This window comes from Ranitomeya variabilis, chromosome 4 (genome assembly GCF_051348905.1).
Source record: "Ranitomeya variabilis isolate aRanVar5 chromosome 4, aRanVar5.hap1, whole genome shotgun sequence".
Lineage (NCBI taxonomy): Eukaryota > Metazoa > Chordata > Amphibia > Anura > Dendrobatidae > Ranitomeya > Ranitomeya variabilis.
This window is the reverse complement of record NC_135235.1, coordinates 440,154,019-440,176,740: the sequence shown is the minus strand read 5'-3', so window position 1 is coordinate 440,176,740 and position 22,722 is coordinate 440,154,019. Positions and strand designations below refer to the sequence as shown.

Below are 22,722 nucleotides of genomic sequence, written 5' to 3'. Positions count from 1 at the left end.
CAGAAACGAGCAGCAGTGAAGTTTGCTGAGTGGAAATTGTAAATCTGGCATTGTAGTGTCCATACATTGAATTGTCCAGCTCATGCTTCTGGAGACATGAGCACAGTAAATTAAGTGGGCTCTCATCACTACAGAAATGCCAAACATGTGGCTTAATGTGGTACATGTGGACGTTAAATTGTGACACTCAGAAGGGAGGGGGCATTGAGATTTGGGAGCACAGGATTAGCTGGATTTCTTTAGGGGTCAAGGAGCCATAGTACAGTGCCTTGCGAAAGTATTCGGCTCCCTGGAAATTTTCAACCTTTTCCCACATATCATGCTTCAAACATAAAGATACCAAATGTACATTTTTGGTGAAAAATCAACAACAATTGGAACACTATTGTTAAGTTGAATGAAATTTATTGGTTATTTTAAATTTTTGTGGAAATTCAAAAACTGAAAAGTGGGGTGTGCAATATTATTCGGCCCCTTTAACCTAATACTTTGCTGCGCCACCTTTTGCTGCGATTACAGCTGCAAGTCGCTTGGGGTATGTCTCTATCAGATTTGTACATCAAGAGACTGAAAATCTTGCCCAGTGTTCCTTGGCAAACAGCTCAAGCTCAGTGAGGTTTGATGGAGATCGTTTGTGAACAGCAGTTTTCAGCTCTTTCCACAGATTCTCGATTGGATTGAGGTCTGGACTTTGACTTCGCCATTCTAACACCTGGACACATCTATTTGTGAACCATTCCATTGTAGATTTTGCTCTATGTTTGGGATCATTGTCTTGTTGGAAGACAAATCTCCGTCCCAGTCTCAGGTCTTTTGCAGACTCCAACAGGTTTTCGTCAACAATGGTCCTGTATTTGACTCCATCCATCTTCCCATCAATTTTAACCATCTTCCCTGTCCCTGCTGAAGAAAAGCAGGCCCAAACCATGATGCTGCCACCACCATGTTTGACAGTGGGGATGGTGTGTTCTGGGTGATGAGCTGCGTTGCCTTTACGCCAAACATATCATTTGGCATTGTTGCCAAAAAGTTCAATTTTGGTTTCATCTGACCAGAGCACCTTCTTCCACATGTTTGTTGTGTGGCTCAGGTGGCTTGTTGCAAACTTTAACCCCTTCCTGACATCAGACGTACTATCCCGTCGAGGTGGGGTGGGCCCCCATGACCGCCGACGGGATAGTACGTCATACGCGATCGGCCGCGCTCACGGGGGGAGCGCGGCCGATCGCGGCCGGGTGTCGGCTGCATATCGCAGCTGACATCGGGCACTATGTGCCAGGAGCGGTCACGGACCGCCCCCGGCACATTAACCCCCGGCACACCGCGATCAAACATGATCGCGGTGTACCGGCGGTACAGGGAAGCATCGCGCAGGGAGGGGGCTCCCTGCGTGCTTCCCTGAGACGATCGGTACAAGGTGATGTACTCACCTCGTACCGAACGTCTTCTCCCTGCAGGCCCCGGATCCAAAATGGCCGAGGGGCTGTATCCGGGTCCTGCAGGGAGCACTTCCGGGTCGGAGCAGGCTGCAGATGAAAGCTGCAGCCTGCTCCGATGAAAGTATGATCGCCGATCTGATAGAGTGCTGTGCACACTATCAGATCTGCGATCTGTGATGTCCCCCCCTGGGTCAAAGTAAAAAAGTAAAAAAAAAAAATTCCACATGTGTAAAAAAAAAAAAAAAAAAATTCCTAAATAAATAATAATAAAAAAAAAAATATTATTCCCATAAATACATTTCTTTATCTAAAAAAAACAAACAAAAACAATAAAAGTACACATATTTAGTATCGCCGCGTCCGTAACGACCCAACCTATAAAACTGGCCCACTAGTTAACCCCTTCAGTAAACACCGTAAGAAAAAAAAAAAAAAACGAGGCAAAAAACAACGCTTTATTACCATACCGCCGAACAAAAAGTGGAATAACACGCGATCAAAAAGACGGATATAAATAACCATGTTACCGCTGAAAACGTCATCTTGTCCCGCAAAAAACGAGCCGCCATACAGCATCATCAGCAAAAAAATAAAAAAGTTATAGTCCTCAGAATAAAGCGATGCCAAAATAATTATTTTTTCTATAAAATAGTTTTTATCGTATAAAAGCGTCAAAACATAAAAAAATGATATAAATGAGGTATCGCTGTAATCGTACTGACCCGACGAATAAAACTGCTTTATCAATTTTACCAAGCGCAGAACGGTATAAACGCCTCCCCCAAAAGAAATTCATGAATAGCTGGTTTTTGGTTATTCTGCCTCACAAAAATCGGAATAAAAAGTGATAAAAAATGGTCACGTGTCCGAAAATGTTACCAATAAAAACGTCAACTCGTCCCGCAAAAAACAAGACCTCACATGACTCTGTGGACCAAAATGTGGAAAAATTATAGGTCTCAAAATGTGGAGACGCAAAAACTTTTTTGCTATAAAAAGCGTCTTTTAGTCTGGTTTCACACTTGCGTTTTTATCTGCATGCGTTTTTAAAAAAAACCACATGTGTGAAAAAATGCATGTAAACGCGGTAAAACGCATGCGTTTTTATAGAAAAACACAAGAAAACAAGAAAAAAACAAAAAACCCTAACCCTACCCCTACCCCTACCCCTAACCTGAAATACGTGGCACTGAAATACGTGGCACTGAAATATACGTTTATATACGTATATTCGTATATAAGTGCCACGATATTTCAGTGGCCACGTATATAAGTGCCACGTATTTAAGTGCCACGTATTTAAGTGCCACGTATTTAAGTGCCACGTATTTAAGTGCCACGTATTTAAGTGCCACGTATTTACGTGCCACGTATTTACGTGCCACGTATTTACGTGCCACGTATTTTTCAGTGCCTGAAATACGTGGCACTGAAATACGTGGCACTGAAATATCGTGGCACTGAAATACGTGGCACTTAAATACGTGGCACTTAAATACGTGGCACTTAAATACGTGGCACTTAAATACGTGGCACTTAAATACGTGGCACTTATATACGTGGCACTTATATACGTGGCACTTATGACTGTCAGAAAATGTTCAGTAAACGGTTAGGGGTGAGGTTAGGGGTAGGGTTTCAGGTAGAATTGGGGAGTTTCCACTGTTCAGGCACATCAGGGGCTCTCCAAACGCGACATGGCGTTCAATCTCAATTCCAGCCAATTCTGCGTTGAAAAAGTAAAACAGTGCTCCTTCCCTTCCGAGCTCTCCCGTGCGTCCAAAAAGGGGTTTACCCCAACATATGGGGTATCAGCGTACTAGGGACAAATTGAACAACAACTTCTGGGGTCCAAGTTCTCTTGTTATCCTTGGGAAAATAAAAATTTGGGGGGCTAAAAATCATTTTTGTGGGAAAAAAAATATGTTTTATTTTCACGGCTCTGCGTTGTAAACTGTAGTGAAACACTTGGGGGTTCAAAGTTCTCACAACACATCTAGATAAGTTCCTTGGGAGGTCTAGTTTCCAATATGGGGTCACTTGTGGGGGGTTTGTACTATTTGGGTACATCAGGGGCTCTGCAAATGCAACGTGACGCCTGCAGACCAATCCATTTAAGTCTGCATTCCAAATGGCGCTCCTTCCCTTCCGAGCTCTGTCATGCGCCCAAACAGTGGTTCCCCCCCACATAGGGGGTATCAGCGTACTCAGGACAAATTGGACAACAACTTTTAGGGTCCAATTTATCCTGATACCCTTGTGAAAATACAAAACTGGGGGCTAAAAAATCATTTTTGTGAAAAAAAAAAATAATTTTTATTTTCACGGCTCTGCGTTATAAACTGTAGTGAAACACTTGGGGGTTCAAAGTTCTCACAACACATCTAGATAAGTTCCTTGGGGGGTCTAGTTTCCAATATGGGGTCACTTGTGGGGGGTTTGTACTGTTTGGGTACATCAGGGGCTCTGCAAATGCAACGTGACGCCTGCAGACCAATCCATTTAAGTCTGCATTCCAAATGGCGCTCCTTCCCTTCCGAGCTCTGTCATGCGCCCAAACAGTGGTCCCCCCCCCACAAATGGGGTATCAGCGTACTCCAGACAAATTGGACAACAACTTTTGGGGTCCAATTTATCCTGATACCCTTGTGAAAATACAAAACTGGGGGCTAAAAAATCATTTTTGTGAAAAAAAATAAAAAATTTTATTTTCACGGCTCTGCGTTATAAACTGTAGTGAAACACTTGGGGGTTCAAAGCTCTCAAAACACATCTAGATAAGTTCCTTAGGGGGTCTACTTTCCAAAATGGTGTCACTTGTGGGGGGGTTTAATGTTTAGGCACATCAGGGGCTCTCCAAACGCAACATGGCATCCCATCTTAATTCCAGTCAATTTTGCATTGAAAAGTAAAATAGCGCTTCTTCCCTTCTGAGCTCTGCTATGCGCCCAAACAATGGTTTACACCCACATATGGGGTATCGTCGTACTCAGGACAAATTGCACAACAACTTTTGTGGTCTAATTTCTTCTCTTACCCTTGGGGAAATAAAAAATGGGGGTGAAAAGATCATTTTTGTGAAAAAATATGATTTTTTATTTTTATGGCTCTGCATTATAAACTTCTGTGAAGCACTTGTTGGGTCAAAGTGCTCAACACACATCTAGATAAGTTCCTTAAGGGGTCTACTTTCCAAAATGGTGTCACTCATGGGGGGTTTCAATGTTTAGGCACATTAGGGGCTCTCCAAACGCAACATGGCGTCCCATCTCAATTCCAGTCAATTTTGCATTGAAAAGTCAAATGGCGCTCCTTCCCTTCTGAGCTCTGCCCTGCGCCCAAACAATGGTTTACACCCACATATGGGGTATCAGTGTACTCAGGACAAATTGCACAACAATTTTGGGGGTCCAATTTCTTCTCTTACCCTTGGGAAAATAAAAAATTGGGGGTGAAAAGATCATTTTGTGAAAAAATATGATTTTTTATTTTTACGGCTCTGCATTATAAACTTCTGTAAAGCACTTGTTGGGTCAAAGTGCTCACCACACATCTAGATAAGTTCCTTAGGGGGTCTACTTTCCAAAATGGTGTCACTTGTTAGGGGTTTCAATGTTTAGGCACATCAGGGGCTCTCCAAATGCAACATGGCGTCCCATCTCAATTCCAGTCAATTTTGCATTGAAAAGTCAAATGGCGCTCCTTTGCTTCCAAGCTCTGCCATGCGCCCAAACTGTGGTTTACCCCCACATATGGGGTATCAGCGTACTCAGGACAAATTGTACAACAACTTTTGGGGTCTATTTTCTCCTGTTACCCTTGGTAAAATAAAACAAATTGGAGCTGAAATAAATTTTGTGTGAAAAAAAGTTAAATGTTCATTTTTATTTAAACATTCCAAAAATTCCTGTGAAACACCTGAAGGGTTAATAAACTTCTTGAAAGTGGTTTTGAGTACCTTGAGGGGTGCAGTTTTTAGAATGGTGTCACACTTGGGTATTTTCTATCATATAGACCCGTCAAAATGACTTCAAATGAGATGTGGTCCCTAAAAAAAAATGGTGTTGTAAAAATGAGAAATTGCTGGTCAACTTTTAACCCTTATAACTCCGTCACAAAAAAAAATTTTGGTTCCAAAATTGTGCTGATGTAAAGTAGACATGTGGGAAATGTTATTTATTAAGTATTTTGTGTGACATATGTCTGTGATTTAAGGGCATAAAAATTCAAAGTTGGAAAATTGCGAAATTTTCAAAATTTTTGCCAAATATTCATTTTTTTCACAAATAAACGCAAGTTATATCGAAGAAATTTTACCACTAACATGAAGTACAATATGTCACGAGAAAACAATGTCAGAATCGCCAAGATCCGTTGAAGCGTTCCAGAGTTATAACCTCATAAAGGGACAGTGGTCAGAATTGTAAAAATTGGCCCGGTCATTAACGTGCAAACCACCCTTGGGGGTGAAGGGGTTAAATTACACTTTTTATGGCTATCTTTGAGAAATGGCTTTTTTCTTGCCACTCTTCCATAAAGGCCAGATTTGTGCAGTGTACGACTGATTGTTGTCCTATGGACAGACTGTCCCACCTCAGCTGTAGATCTCTGCAGTTCATCCAGAGTGATCATGGGCCTCTTGGCTGCATCTCAGATCAGTCTTCTCCTTGTTTGAGATGAAATTTTAGAGCGACGGCCGGGTCTTGGTAGATTTGCAGTGGTATGATACTCCTTCCATTTCAATATGATCACTTGCACAGTGCAGAATGTTTAAAGTTTTGAAAATCATTTTGTATCCAAATCCGGCTTTAAACTTCTCCACAAGAGTATCACGAACCAGCCTGTTGTGTTCCTTGGTCTCCATGATGTTCTCTGTGCTTCAGAACAGAACCCTGAGACTATCACAGAGCAGATGCATTTATACGGAGACTTGATTACACACAGGTGGATTATACTTATCATCATTAGGCATTTAGGACAACATTGGATCATTCAGAGATCCACAATGAACTTCTGGAGTGAGTTTGCTGCACTGAAAGTAAAGGGGCCGAATAATATTGCACGCCCCACTTTTCAGTTTTTGAATTTTCACAAAAATTTAAAATAACCAATAAATTTCATAGTTATTAAGGTTGAAGGAAGACTTTAAGTCCAGCTAGTTCAACCCATAGCCTAACATGCCCTAACATGTTGATCCAGGGGAAGGCAAAAAAAACCCATGTGGTAAGAGTAAGCTCCACCATGGGGAAAAAATTTCCTTCCCGACCCCACATACGGCAATCAGACTAGTTCCCTGGATCAACGCCCTATCAAGAAATCTAATATACAGTATATACCCTGTAACATTATACTTTTCCAAAAAGGTATCCAGTCCCCTCTTAAATTTAAGTAATGACTCACTCATTACAACATCATACAGCAGAAAGTTCCATAGTCTCACTGCTCTTACAGTAAAGAATCCGCGTCTGTTATTATGCTTAAAAATTCTTTCCTCCAGACGTAGAGGATGCCCCCTTGTCCCTGTCACCGGTCTATGATTAAAAAGATCATCAGAAAGGTCTTTGTACTGTCCCCTCATATATTTATACATTAACATAAGATCACCCCTTAGCCTTCGTTTTTTCCAAACTAAATAGCCCCAAGTGTAATAACCTATCTTGGTATTGCAGACCCCCCAGTCCTCTAATAACCTTGGTCGCTCTTCTCTGCACCCACTCCAGTTCAGCTATGTCTTTCTTATACACCGGAGACCAGAACTGTGCACAGTATTCTAAGTGTGGTCGCACTAGTGACTTGTATAGAGGTAAAATTATGTTCTCCTCATGACCATCTATGCCTCTTTTAATGCATCCCATTATTTTATTTGCCTTTGTAGCAGCTGCCTGACACTGGCCACTGAATATGAGTTTGTCATCCACCCATATACCCAGGTCTTTTTCATTGACGGTTTTGCCCAGAGTTTCAGAATTAAGCACATAGTTATACATCTTATTACTTCTACCCAAGTGCATGACCTTACATTTATCCCCATTAAAGCTCATTTGCCATTTATCAGCCCAAGCTTCTAGTTTACATAAATCAGCCTGTAATATAAAATTGTCCTCCTCTGTATTGATTACCCTGCAGAGTTTAGTGTCCTCTGCAAATATTGAAATTCTACTCTGAATGCCCCCTATTTCGTTCAACTTCACAATTGTGTTCTACTTGTGGTTGATTCTTCACTAGTGTTGAGCGATACCTTCCGATATTTGAAAGTATCGGTATCGGATTGTATCTACCGATATCTGAAAAATATTGGATATCGCCGATACCGATACCTGATATCAATACAAGTCAATGGGACACAAATATCGGAAGTGATCCTGGATGGTTCCCAGGGTCTGAAGGAGAGGAAACTCTCCTTCAGGCCCTGGGATCCATATTCATGTGTAAAATAAAGAATAAAAATAAAAAATAGGGATATACTCACCCTCTGACGCGCACTGGTTGTAACCGCTGCAACCGGCAGCCTCCGTTCCTAAGAATGAGCGAGTGAAGGACCTTCGATGACGTCACGGCTTGTGATTGGTCGCGTGAGCGGTCACGTGAGCGGTTACGTGACCAATCACAAGACCGCGACGTCATCGCAGGTCCTTCACTCGCTCATTCTTAGGAACGGAGGCTGCCGGTTGCAGCGGTTACAACCAGGGCGCGTCAGAAGGTGAGTATATCCCTATTTTTTATTTTTATTCTTTATTTTACACGTTAATATGCATTCCGATCCCGATTCCCGATATCGCAAAAATATCGGAACTCGGTATCGGAATTCTGATACCGCAAATATCGGCCGATATCCGATACTTGCGGTATCGGAATGCTCAACACTATTCTTCACCAAAAATTTACATTTGGTATCTTTATGTTTGAAGCATGATATGTGGGAAAAGGTTGAAAAGTTCCAGGGGGCCGAATACTTTTGCAAGGCACTGTACTTTCTTTTCCAGAGCATTTGTGCTACCAGTAATGGGGAAGCCCCCTATATTTCCATTGACAGATGACAAACCTGAGTGGGGACTTACTTTTAGTGTGGATTGATTTGATGCTTTTATTGGGAACACTTTACATAACATTTTGGATCACATTTATTTGTCTTTCTACGCTGAGCACATGCATCAGGGTTTCCATCTAAATGTCTGAACTAAATGATTCAGCTGAAACCCACAATGGATCCATTTACTATAATGAAGCAGCAGAGTTACTCTGGCTTCATATGGCCTCTGTTCAGCGGTGTCCTTTTTTTCAGAGGTGCACAAAACTGTGGCTGACCACTGCCGAATCATAGGGCAAACTGCATCCACAGTGTCTCCATTTGCATCCTCATAGGGAATCTTCCTCCAAGGGTTCTGTCTGAATCACATATGCCAGAGATTTACACGGAAACCCCGGTGTAAGCACTCAGCACAGCGCACAAGATAAGTGTGAGCTGAGCTTTAGGGTAAGTTCAAACAGGGCATTTTTGCTGCTTTTTTTCTGCAGTAAAACCTGATTTCTTGGCAGGAAAGAAGCTGCTGCAAAAACACAGGTTTAGGTGCATTTAGGGTGCGGATTTGGTGCATTTTTTTGTGTGTTGGGGGGGGGGGGTTTGTGTCTTCTTGTCCATGCTAATGTCCATTGACTTTTCTGCAGAAAAAACACTGCATATAATGATACCTGAGTTTTTGCTGCGTTTTTGCAACGTTTTTCAACACCCATTCAAGCCAATGGGTGAAAAATGCTGTAAAAATGCTGAAAGAAGTGACATGCTCTATGTCCAAAAAAAGCAGCAAAGCACAAAATCCTGATGACACAAAAAACAATGAGTGTGCATGAGATTTTTGAAATCTCATAGGCTTTGCTGGTACTGCAAAAAGCAGCTGAAAATTAGCATAAAAAAACGCAGAAAAAATGCCCAGTGTGAGCTTACCGTTAGGCCAGTCTCAGACGTCCAGATAATTCCGGTACTGGAAAAATCGGTACCGGAGTTATCCGTGTTCGTGTGTCCGTGAGCTCACGTGGCACATCAGTGTGGCACACATGCGGCAGCCGTGTGCCGACTGAGTACCACACGGATCATGCAGGAGACAGCACTACAGTAAGCGCTGTCCCCAGCGTGGTGCTGAAGCCGCCATTCATCCCTTCTCTCCAGCAGCGTTCGCTGGAGAGAAGGAATGAAAAATCAATGGTTTTTTTTATTATTTTTGTCTTTAAAATCAAGTTCCTTGTCACCTCCCCCCTCCCACCCCCTGTGCGCCCGCCCTCTGGCATTAAAATACTCACCCAGCTCCCTCGATGCTTCCTCTCAGTGCCGCAGCTTGTCCTGTATGAGCGGTCACGTGGTACCGCTCATTACAGTGATGAATATGCGGCTCCACCCCTATGGGAGCCAAAACCAGGAGTGGGTGATAAATGCAGAAGTGGTGCATATGTTTCTATTATACTTTTCCTCTAATTGTTCCACTCCTGGTTTTGGCTTACAAATACTGATGTAAAATACTGACCAAATACTGCTAGTGTGACGGCAGCCTTATTTTTTGCAGGACAAGTTGACGTGTTTATTGGTACCATTTTAGGGCACATAAATTTTTTTGATCGCTTTCTATTTCGATTTCTGTGAGGCAGAATGAACAAAAACCAGCAATTCAGAAACAGTTTTGTTTTTTTTTGTTACGTGCCGTTCACAATGTGGTAAAAGTGATAAGACAACATTATTTTTCAGGTCAGTACGATTATAACGATACCACGCTCATATAATATTTTTTTAATGTTTTACCGCTTTTACACATTAAAAATTATTTTATAAAAAATATGTTTTTGCATCGCTATATTCTGAAAGCTATAACTTTTCTATTTCTCTGCTGACAAGCTGCCATACAGCTCTGTTTTTTGTGGAACACTTTCATATTTTCAGTGATACCATTTTTATTTCCATTCAACCATTTGATTGCATTTTATCCCACTTTTGTTTGGCAGTATGATGAAAAAGCATACTTTCTGTTACATTTTTATTCATTTACAGTGTTCACTGAAGGGGTTAAATAGTGACAGTTTTGAAATTAATGACCGTTTTATAGGTCAGGTTGTTCCAGATGCGGTGATACCAAATATGTGTACTTTTTAATTTTTGCTTTTAAATAAATATACCTATTTATTGGTATAATATTTTATAAATAGTTTTTTATTCATTTTGTCATTTAAAAAAAAACATTTTGGCAATTTTTTTTTTACTTTTTTTTACTTAGTCCCTTTATGGGACTTTAACTTTGCATTATTACTTAAGTAAGTTACTCTGACAGCAGCCTCTTAGAACATGGGCAGGGGCCCTAGAGGAAAGAAGGCCCATTTCCATTCCTAAAACAGGTGGAATTGTGCATTATTATGAAATATTGGACTGCAAAGGGCCCATATGCTGTTCTTGCACAGGGGTCCTCTTCTGTATGTGTCCACCACAGATGGTCTAAACAGGCTACCGTAGCTGGCAGACCAGGAGTTCGTCATGATGACCTCAGGTTGCAATGATGATTGGGTCCTCCTCACGATGATGCCATGAGCGTGACGATCACAAGGAAGAGGGAACCTCCTCCCTCTTCTAGCCTCCCAAATGCTATGATTGATATTAACTGCGGCATTTAGGGGGTTAAACTGCTGGGATTTGGCTATCATGTAAGCCGCGCTCCTGGCACCGATCGCACTGGCACAACTCCTGTGCCTTGCATGATCGCCATGACTCCCGTATACGTCAGGGTTCGGGGAACCCCTTGCTATTATGTATAGGCATGTCAAAGGTTGTGAAGGGGTTAGACGTGTTTTACTTCACAATAAGAATCAGCGGTGATCCCGTGCTGTCCTGTCTGTATACTTTTTGCTTCCTCCCCTGCCCAGGAGCTATGGTACGTTCAGACTATATCCTGCACGGTTGGACACAGCCATTACACAGTACACAGCAAGGGCACATTTCAGCACAGGAACATTTATTTTTAACACATCCAATTGTGGAACTTCTTAGTATTCCAAGATATTTTGTTTGTGGAAAAAAACATTTAAGATTTCTTCTTTCAATGGATAAGAATCTTGCACTTCTGGATTTAACACATAACTCCCAAGTTTAAATCATAAGAAATATGGACAAATACTGCGTAGTGTGACACGAGAATTTTTGTTTTATGCTAAGTCTGTTCCCTTACCTCGTCCATTTCTGTTTCTGTGCTCATACAGGAATATTGCTCCCAAATGCTCCTACTGAAGCTTTCTAATGTTCCCATGCAGCATGTTAACTTTAATGGCTCCCACAGTACATTCCTCCACACACAGTATAAGGCCTCTGCAGTGTCCACCCACAAACACCCCCACACAGTATGATGAACCCCTACGCACACAACTTTGCCACATCAACACACACAATTCTGCTACATCAAAACACACACACACAACTGAGCTACATCAACACACAGCCAACACAGTAGGGTAACCATTTTATGCCCCCCAAAGTGCCCAACACATATAGTATGATGCCCCCACAGTCAATGGCGTAACTAGAGTCTGATGGACCCCGATGCAAAATTTAGACTTGGGCCCTCCTGCATGTTGGTCAGATGTATATGCCCTTGTAGAGTTCTAAATCTTATAAAGACATATGAGTGGTCCTCCTCTTCCATTATGTAGTAATGTCCCATACCCTGGGCAATCAAGCACAGTGATACTGTTGTTTTTAAACCAGGAATTGGTACTTTTGGCAGTGTGAACAGGTGTCAAGTCCTGCTGGAGAATGAAATTTCCACCTCCAAAAAGGTGGAGACCACACAAAGAAACTGCTAAATAGAGAATCCTTCTGGATCTTCGCCTTGGAAACTAGAAATCTGCATGGTCTGAACTGTAGACAAGACCTAGTTTTGCAATATTAATGATTTTCTTTTTCAATTGATTGTCAATTTATATACAGTACAGAGCAAAAGTTTGGACACACCTTCTCATTTAAAGATTTTTCTGTATTTTCATGACTACAAAATTCACACTGAAGGTATCAAAACTATGAATTACACATGTGGAATTATATACTTAACAAAAAAGTGTGAAACAACTGAAAATATGTCTTATATTCTAGGTTCTTCAAAGTAGCCACCTTTTGCTTTGATGACTGCTTTGCACACTCTAGGCATTCTGTTGATGAGCTTCAAGAGGTAGTCACCGGAAATGGTTTTCACTTCACAGGTGTGCCCTGTCAGGTTTAATAAGTGGGATTTCTTGCCTTATAAATGGGGTTGGGACCATCAGTTGTGTTGTGCAGAAGTCTGGTGGATACACAGCTGATAGTTCTTCTGAATAGACTGTTAGAATTTGTATTATGGCAAGAAAAAAGCAGCTAAGTAAAGAAAAAACGAGTGGCCATAATTACTTTAAGAAATGAAGGTCAGTCAGTCCGAAAAATTGGGAAAACTTTGAAAGTGTCCCCAAGTGCAGTTGCAAAAACCATCAAGTGCTACAAAGAAACTGGCTCACATGAGGACAGCCCCAGGAAAGGAAGACCAAGAGTCACCTCTGCTTCTGAGGATAAGTTTATCCGAGTCACCAGCCTCAGAAATCGCAGGTTAACAGCAGCTCAGATTAGAGACCAGGTCAATGCCACACAGAGTTCTAGCAGCAGACACATCTCTACAACAACTGTTAAGAGGAGACTTTGTGCAGCAGGCCTTCATGGTAAAATAGCTGCTAGGAAACCACTGCTAAGGACAGGCAACAAGCAGAAGAGACTTGTTTGGGCTAAAGAACGCAATTATTTTTCAACAGGACAATGACCCCAAACACACCTCCAGGCTGTGTAAGGGCTATTTGACCAAGAAGGAGAGCGATGGGGTGCTACGCTAGATGACCTGGCCTCCACAGTCACCAGACCTGAACCCAATCAAGATGGTTTGGGGTGAGCTGGACCACAAAGTGAAGGCAAAAGGGCCAACAAGTGCTAAGCATCTCTGGGAACTCCTTTAAGATTGTTGGAAGACCATTTCCGGTGACTACCTCTTGAAGCTCATCAAGAGAATGCCAAGAGTGTGCAAAGCAGTTGCAGCGCCCCAGAGTCCTGGTCGTTGCAGTACTGTGGCTCCGTCACTAAGGGGAGCTATGGTACGTCTGATGGCACTGAAGGAGTTCATCTGACCAGGTATCACAGACACCACACAACAGTTGTGGGGACTTTCCGTAAGCACAGCAGGGAAGGATCACAACACATAGCGCTAGCAGGAAGGCGCAGATTTCCACCTGTTAAGAGAACTCTGGAGGTGTCATTGGACCGGCCGGACTTGCGCAGCCTGGTAATCCGGATTCCGGACTGAGGACCCAGAGATCTTCAGTAAAGAGGTAAAGAGACTGCAACCTGGTGTCCTCGTTATTTACTGCACCGCACCACTACGGCATCACCACCACCATCATCTATCCACATCTATTACTGTACGCCCCTCAGCAGGGTCACGGACCGGGTCTAGCCACCGTGACAACCCCAGAGCAGAGACTCAGAGGCCCGGTACTGGGTACCGCTCGGCCCTGCGGCAGTGGGGGCACTACATTTTGGCGTCACGAACAGGATCTACTTAAGCCTGAAGAATCAGGTCATGTGTGCCTTAGAACTGTGATTTATTGTGCTTGGACTGTGATTTATTACAAAGACTGTGCTGTGCCACTTGCCGCCAAAATCCGCCGCCATTGCAGCGCTGAGGAGAGCGCAGGAGAAGAAGAGGGGCGTGGAGTGGGCGTAGACAAGCTGGAGAGCGCGAAGGACAATGGCCGCCCAGTCTAAATATTTCTGCACTGTGAGGACGTGTCCGTCAGCAGCGGAGATCCGCCTCCTGATCCTCAATGGAGGGCGGAGATCGAGAAAACGACACCGCCCACGAAGGAGAGAGCGGGAAAAAGACCAGGAAGTGACCCACGTGGAGGACGCCATGACCAGCAGCTCCGAACCCGACAGTGGGGTTGAAGTGGACGTCTCCCCCAATTACCCGGATGAGCACAGCAGCCCGTTCTCCGTGGACAGCACCGAACTCCTGCGGGTCGAGATGGAGGGCTTGCTCGACCAACTCCTCCAGCTGAACATGAAGGCCCAGACTCCGCACCAGGCAGCGCCGGAAGAAGGTCCTCAGGTGTCGGATCCTGCACCGTTACCGGAACAACCGCTGAGATCCTCGCCGACACCGCCGGAGGAACCCGCCGCGGAGGAGGAACCTGCATCGGCTGGTGAGTCCGCCGACCCCGTCCCGCCGGCCGAGGGTTTGCTAGTGGGTCCAATAGCAGCACCCCCTCTCCCGGGAACCCATAAACTCCAATGCCTACAACCATGGGAGGAAGCCACGGGCATGGAGCACCGTATGCGAGCCCCAATCGCTCCCACTCCCCTGCTGTGTGAGGTCCACGCGGAGCGCACAGTGTGCCGCTGGGTGAACCCCGGATCCAATCTTATGGGGTTCCCTGGGGTGAAGACCCAGGAGGGAGAGATGGTGCAGGCCCTAAGCTGGGAAGAATATCAGGTCCAGCTGGAGCAGCAGTGGAAGGAGAAGGAAAAGGAATACCAGGCCGGGCTGGAGGCCCACCACCGGAAAGACTTGGCGGTCAAAGACCGGGCCCGCAAAGACCCCACCGCTCACCAGGCCCTGCGCAGGCAGGGCATCATCGCCACCTTCAGGCTCCGTGGAGGCTGGGGCTTCATCAAGGAGCCGGGTCTGTATGCGGAGGTGTTTGTGAACCGGAGGGATGTTGAGTCGCACCTCAGGGAGGGCAACCCAGGCCGGGATCTCTATCCGGGGGATGAAGTCTCATACACCAGGCACTTTGGGGAAAAAGGGTGGTTTGCCCTGAATGTCCGCAAGGAGCCAAACCCTGCGATGCCTCCGATTAGGGTGCCAGTGAAGCTAACCCCTGTAGTAAAGGTGTCCCCTTGCGGTCAGCCCGTGGTCGTTGCCAGGACCACCGAAGACACCCCCACGTGCACTATGGTCAAGACCACGACATGCAGCATTGTCACCTCCACCACCCTCGTGGCCAAGGAGGCACCTCTCTCGGTGGGTGGTGCCCGTGCTGCTGCGGAGCTGAAGACTGTGGGTACACAGACCCCCAGATGGGACGACAGACCCCCTTATGCAGTACCAGGCGGCTCGCAATACCCAAAGGGGTTGCCTCCGCCGGTGCTGCCTCCTGGGTGGTTCAAATAAATGTCTCAGTATTCTGAACATGTAAATAGTTACTGTTCTACTGTTTTGCTGCTAGACCCATCCAGGGTTAACTCTTAAGGGGATCCCTTTGTTGACCCGGGATCCCTATTGTTTTGTTTGCTTTTTCTAAGTTTGCACAAGTTTCCAGAACTGCCGCAATCATGAACAGTGCATGATACAAACTGCTTGTACATAGTTTGCACCTTCTTAAAGGTGCTCCCTACTGGTTTTACTTAACAAGAGACTCTTTGCGAAGATACCGCACCGGAGCCTTTGCTGCGTACGGACTGGTAGCTTGAGAAGATATGCTACCTCATAGAGACTTGGTCACCCCTTAAAGGGGACGTTCACCTGTTGCACTTAAAGGGTGATATTGCTTTAAGACAGATAGTAATGATGCCTTGATAGAAGGAAATGATGATGATGTTTATATGAAGAAGTTATGTGTATTTAACAAGTTAATTGTGAAAAATGTTTAATAATGTTGATAGAAACATGGGGACAGACAGTGAACCCGTACGGGGTTAGTTAGTGAGTCCTCTTAGGAGCCATATAGAGATGGCCCGTTGATCCAAAACTGAAAGTAATGTTATGTTCTATACTGTGTATAGTAGTTGAAAAGGCAGTAGGCCCGGGCTGAACGGGGCGGTCCTGTAACAGAAAGGAGAGGCAGAAGGTCTGGTGCCGTTAGGACAGGCGGTCCTGCAGATTTAAAGAGGGAGCATGAAAAAGTTAAATTGCCTTATGATGTGATTATAAGAAGGTCTTTAGTGGATTCAGAGTGTACGTCCTTAAAGGCAAAGTTAAATTATTGTTCGAGCATTTGTACTAAGTAGAATACCCGGTTGGGTAAAGAGAGTTATTTATAGAAAAGTTATTTAAAAGTATTTAACCATGTTTGTAACGTTCAAGTGTCCTCACCTCCCATAAAGGGAAGCTCTGTTCAAGTATACTTATTGTTATTGCACTCAACAAAATTGTATGTCTTTTTGCTAACCTGTATTGTTGTTTTCTTCCCAGTCCAGGAGTACTGGATTTAACCGGGGGGGAGTGCAGCGCCCCAGAGTCCTGGTCGCTGCAGTACTGTGGCTCCGCCACTAAGGGGAGCTATGGTACGTCTGATGGCACTGAAAGAGTTCATCTGACCAGGTATCACAGACACCAATACATTTCACAGCCGGGCCTCCAGGGGGAGCTAAGGGTTCTATTCATTAGGCCACTCCCCACCATTGTGGGTAAACTGGGGGTCAGGCAGGAAGTTAGGCAGAAAGCTGACTGGGTTGGAACCAGGCAACACCTTGTGGCAGAGGGTGTTGTGGGAGAAGATTCGGTAGGGTCCCTGTCAGGGGTGGGATCCTGACAGAGGCTTGGCAACTTGAGCGAACGTAACGGGACCGTGCCTGCTCAGTATAGCGGCGGTACCCAAGGAGGGATTGGAAGCGAGATAGATTGTGCTGAGTGAGAAACGAGATCAAAGCAAGAAGGAGAATACCAGTAGGAGTCGTGCTGTAAGACCGAGGCAACATCCTACTGAGGCGCACAACCGGCGGCCGGAACGCCGAGGGAGTATTACAATACTCAGCTTCAAGCAATACTCTAAACCAACGGCAGGACAGTCAGTCTAAGGCGGGCTGTCTCACCTAAATCACCTATGCAGTCTTGGGGGGCAACCTGTGGAGAGGGGCGACTCTAGGGTCCCGGAAGAGCTCCGAGCCTACCCGTCATACGGGTGCCGTCCTAACCGTAACATCAGGGAGGGACGGAGGATTAGCAGAACATCATCTAATCGAGTTGTGAGGGAACTTAAGAAACGGACACAACAGTTGTGGGGACTTTCCGTAAGCACAGCAGGGAAGGATCACAACACATAGCGCTAGCAGGAAGGCACAGATTTCCACCTGTTAAGAGAACTCTGGAGGTGTCATTGGACCGGCCGGACTTGCGCAGCCTGGTAATCCGGATTCCGGACTGAGGACCCAGAGATCTTCAGTAAAGAGGTAAAGAGACTGCAACCTGGTGTCCTCGTTATTTACTGCACCGCACCACTACGGCATCACCACCACCATCATCTATCCACATCTATTACTGTACGCCCCTCAGCAGGGTCACGGACCGGGTCTAGCCACCGTGACAACCCCAGAGCAGAGACTCAGAGGCCCGGTACCGGGTACCCCTCGGCCCTGCGGCAGTGGGGGCGCTACACAGTCATCAAAGCAAAAGGTGGCTACTTTGAAGAAATTAGAATATAAGACACAATTTCAGTTGTTACACACTTTCTTGTTAAGTATATAATTCCACATATGTTAATTCATAGTTTTGATGCCTTCAGTGTAAATTTAGTTTTCATAGTCATGAAAATACAGAAAAATCTTTAAATGAGAAGGTGTGTCCAAGCTTTTGCTTTGTACTGTGTGTGTATATATATATATATATATATATATATATATATATATATATATATTCTTTCATGTTTTTAACTTATTGCATGTATACAGTTTCTCTTCTTTTCTGGTTTTACGTTCAGGATATGCAATGTTGCAACAGGCGTGGAGTGTTACTTGCAAGAAAATTGATTTAATTAGAATCCGTTGTGATGATTCCTGAGAAAGGAGCATAAGAACTGTTCAGTCTCACTCCAGGCATGCCATGATTAAGACGTCAGTCGAAACGCGTCGGACAAATGCTGCTATATGTGCGTAATGCCCGTCCTCATATGAAGTCTCGGTGACTGCGCCTGTGCGGCCGCCAAGCCTGTGAATCCCAGCCCCGCAGTGTTTTCTGATTTATTCACATTGCGGGGCTGGGATTCACAGGCAGGGCGGCCGCACAGGCGCAGTCAGCTAGACTGTATATGAGGACAGACGGGCAGCGCTCACTGCGCCTGCACCAGGCAGGAGAAAAGAACGCAGGCGCCGGCTCATTTCAAAACAGCACTGAGGAGGCGGCGCCCGGCGCCAAGAAGATTTGAGTGACAGCTGTGTGGCGTCTGCAGCAGGCAGGGAACGCCGGCCTCCTTGACTGAAGAAAAGGTATTTAGGACAAATTACAAAACTGATTATTTCGCCAGTTACAGCACCCAGAACTAAAAGAGCCACCTTGTCAGAATGCAGCATTACTGCTGCACAAGGTGGCTCTTTTAGTTAAAACCGCCTGGGGGGGTGGGGGTGACAGGTTCCCTTTAAGCAAGTTGAAGATAAAATGATCTCTAAAAGGTTGAAAGCTAAAAATGACATATTTTCTTTGTATTTTAGGCAAAAATAATAATAATAAAAAAAAAATATATATATATATATATTCGTATATACTATATGTGTGTGTATATACTGTATATATATATTTTTTTATTTATTTTACTTACCTATATAGCACCATTAATTCCACAGCGCTTTACAAACATTATTTATATACAGTAGGTACGGAAAGTATTCAGATCCCTTTAAATTTTTCACACTTTTTTTCATTGCAGCCATTTGGTAAATTAAAGGGAACCTGTCACCCCCCCCCCCCCCCCAGTCGTTTCAAACTAAAAGAGCCACCTTGAGCAGCAGTAATGCTGCATTCTGACAAGGTGGCTCTTTTAGTTCTGGGTGCTGTAACTAGAGAAATAATCCGTTTTGTAATTTGTCCCAAATACCTGGTCTTCAGTCAAGGAGGCCGGCGTTTCCCCCCTGCTACAGACAGCACACAGCTGTCACTCACACACTGCTTTCAAAATAGCCGGCGCCTGCGCTCTTTTCCCCTGCCTGGTGCAGGCGCAGTGAGTGCTGCCCGTCTTTCCTCATATGAAGTCTCGGTGACTGCGCCTGTGCGGCCGCCCTGCTTGTGATTCCCAGCCCCGCAGTGACTTATGATTTATTCACATTGCGGGGCTGGGAATCACAGGCAGGGCGGCCGCACAGGCGCAGTCAGCTGGACTGCATATGAGGACAGACGGCCAGCGCTCACTGCGCCTGCCCAAGGCAGGAGTAAAGAGCGCAGGCGCCGGCTATTTTGAAAACAGCGGTGAGGAGGAGGTGGCTCCCGGCGCCAAGAAGATGTGAGTGACAGCTCTGTGCTGTCTGAAGCAGGGGGGAAACGCCGGCCTCCTTGACTGAAGACAAGGTATTTGGGACAAATTACAAAACGGATTATTTCTCTAGTTAAAGCACCCAGAACTAAAAGAGCCACCTTGTCAGAATGCAGCATTACTGCTGCACAAGTGGCTCTTTTAGTTTGAAATGACTGGGGGGGGGGGGGGGTGACAGGTTCCCTTTAAAATAAAGCTCATTTTTTTCCCATTACTGTACACTCTGCACCCCATCTTGACTGAAAAAAATAGACTGATAGTAATTATTGCAAATTTATTAAAATAATGAAACTGAAATATCACATGGTCATAAGTATTCAGACCCTTTGCTCAGTATTGAGTAGAAGCACCCTTTTGAGCTAGTACAGCCATGAGTCTTCTTGGGAATGATGCAACAAGTTTTTCACACCTGGATTTGGGGATCCTTTGCCATTCTTCCTTGCAAATCCTCTCCAGTTCCTTCAGGTTGGATGGTGAACATTGGTGGACAGCCATTTTCAGGTCTCTGCAGAGATGCTCAATTGGGTTTAGGTCAGGGCTCTGGCTCGGCCAGTCAAGAATGGTCACAGAGCTGTTCTGAAGCCAATCCTTTGTTATTTTAGCTGTGTGCTTAGGGGCATTGTCTTGTTGGAAGGTTTTCATCCAGGATATCTCTGTACTTGGCCGCATTCATGTTTCCTTCAATGACAACCAGTCGTCCTGTCCCTGCAGCTGAAAAACACCCCCCATAGCATGATGCTGCCACCACCACGTTTCACTGTTGGGATTGTATTGGGCAGATGATGAGCAGTGCCTGGTTTTCTCCACACATACAGCTTAGAATTAGCACCAAAAAAGGTCTATCTTCGTCTCATCAGACCAGAGAATTTTATTTCTGATAGTCTGGGAGTCCTTCATGTGTTTTTCTTAGCAAACTCTATGCTTTCACATGTCTTGCACTGAAGAGAGGTGTCCGACAGGCCACTTTGCCATAAAGGCCCGACTGGTGGAGGGCTGCAGTGATAGTTGACTTTGTGGAACTTTCTCCCATCTCCCTACTGCATCTCTTATGAAAGCCGAGGTTGCTTTGATAGCAGCCTTCAGCTCATCTGCATTGTGGAGTCTGGTGTCTCTCATCTTCCTCTTGACAATACTTCATAGATTCTCTATGGGGTTAAGGTCAGGTGAGTTTTCTGGCATATGAAGCACAGTGATACTGTTGTTTTTAAACCAGGAATTGGTGCTTTTGGCAGTGTGGACAGGTGCCAAGTCCTACTGGAGAATGAAATTTCCATCTCCAAAAAGCTTGTCGGCAGAGGGAAACATTAAGTGCTCTAAAATATCCTGGTAGACGGCTGCACTGACTTTGGTCTTGATAAAACACAGTGGAACTACACCAGCAGATGACATGGCTCCCAAAACAATCATTGATTGTGGATAAGGGGTTAATGCATAGAAAAAAAATTCTACTCACCTTCATTCCGTTCCTCTGCCGTGCAGTGCCCTCTTCTGAAGCTGGCAGCTGACTTCAGAGTGCAAGCGACCGGAGTGCATGACGTCACTGCCATGCACCCTCAGTCACGTGCATGCTGATATCAGCTGCATTTTCGGATTGGTCGACAGAGTATATTGCAGGTCGGGTCTCTGATCCACAATACACTTCAGCTGAATGTGCGTCTGAGGACACACATCCAGCTGAAGTTTGTGCTGGAGTCCTGCATTGTGCATGGGCCCGGTCGCCTGTGACCACAATCGTTACACTCTCTTGCTCACAGTACATTCATCCACAAACAGTATAAGGCCCCTGCAATGACCACCCACAAATCCGCCCACAAAACATGATGACCCCACCCACACAGCTCTGACACGTCAACACACACACACATCTCTGCTACATCACCACACACACCTCTGCAACTTCAACTCACACACCTCTGCAACATCAACACACACAGTTCTGGTACATCAACATAACTGCTACATTAAAACATATAATATTCTGTAGGCCCGGATTTAGGGGAGGCCCAAGGGGCCTGGACCACCCACCAATATAGGGATAAATATCTCAAAACATGTAAAATGCGCGTCTCTTTGCCGTGAAACGTTTCTAATGATAAGGAACATTTAACAGAAGAGAAACTATATAAAGTGTAGGGACCTGGCTATGGTCCTACATCTCAGTGGCTGGCGCAGAGCGGCAGAGTCATGGCAGCTGACCTACGTCAGCATCCACTGACCTGGCTAGCCTAGCCAGACTTCCTTAGTACCCTCCCTGTACCTAATGCTTAGCTTATGGCATGCGGCAGCCTTCTCCGATCCCAAGAGAAGCTTCTAGGTGCTACCCATTCAGCTATATGATCGCTCCCTCAGATTAGATCAGGTGAGAGTTTGTTCAGCTACCTGTGAGGAAGGAGGCGGATCAACGATGTCGGCACGAGAAGAGGATTCTCCACCGTGGAGAGCGCAGCAGGACTTCACTCTGGATCTTCAGTCACTGAAGATCCAGAGGTGAAGTGGTTCAGTCATCACAGTGTTACGATGGGTGAGTATGATCTCTGTCTGTGTCTGTCTGTGTGTGTGCGTCATGAGCATCAAGTCAGATATACTGCGTGAATTGGACTTTAGCGACATCATTAGTGATTTTGCAGCACGAAAATCAAGGAAAGTGCCTGGATTGTAAAAAATGAATGATTTTACCTGAATTACTCTGCATAAATGATTTTTGTAAATAAACTTGTGTTCGTTTTATTTTGTGTTTTTTCATTACATATTGCAGCACCTTGAAAAATGGGCCTCCTTCCAAAATGGGCCCCGGGCCACCCACCTCTTAAATCCGGCCCTGCTATTCTGCTACATCAAAAATGCACAAACAGACATACACACACAGCTTGCCTGTGCCTTGCTACTCTTCCTGCTTAGTCATGTGTCTTAAGACGGCCACGTGACCTAAAGGGTCATGTTTCACTGTTACATTGAGCTGTACCTGGTTCCTGACCTTCCAGGACAGCCCCCTGAATCTGGGACAGTC

General features: G+C 45.0%; 1 protein-coding gene across 1 annotated transcript in view; it reads right to left on the bottom strand.

Moving 5' to 3' along the window:
- CACNA1G (calcium voltage-gated channel subunit alpha1 G) overlaps positions 1-22,722 on the bottom strand; it is a 462,994-nt gene that overhangs the window by 26,290 nt on the left and 413,982 nt on the right. The gene's annotated exons all lie outside the window — the stretch shown is intronic.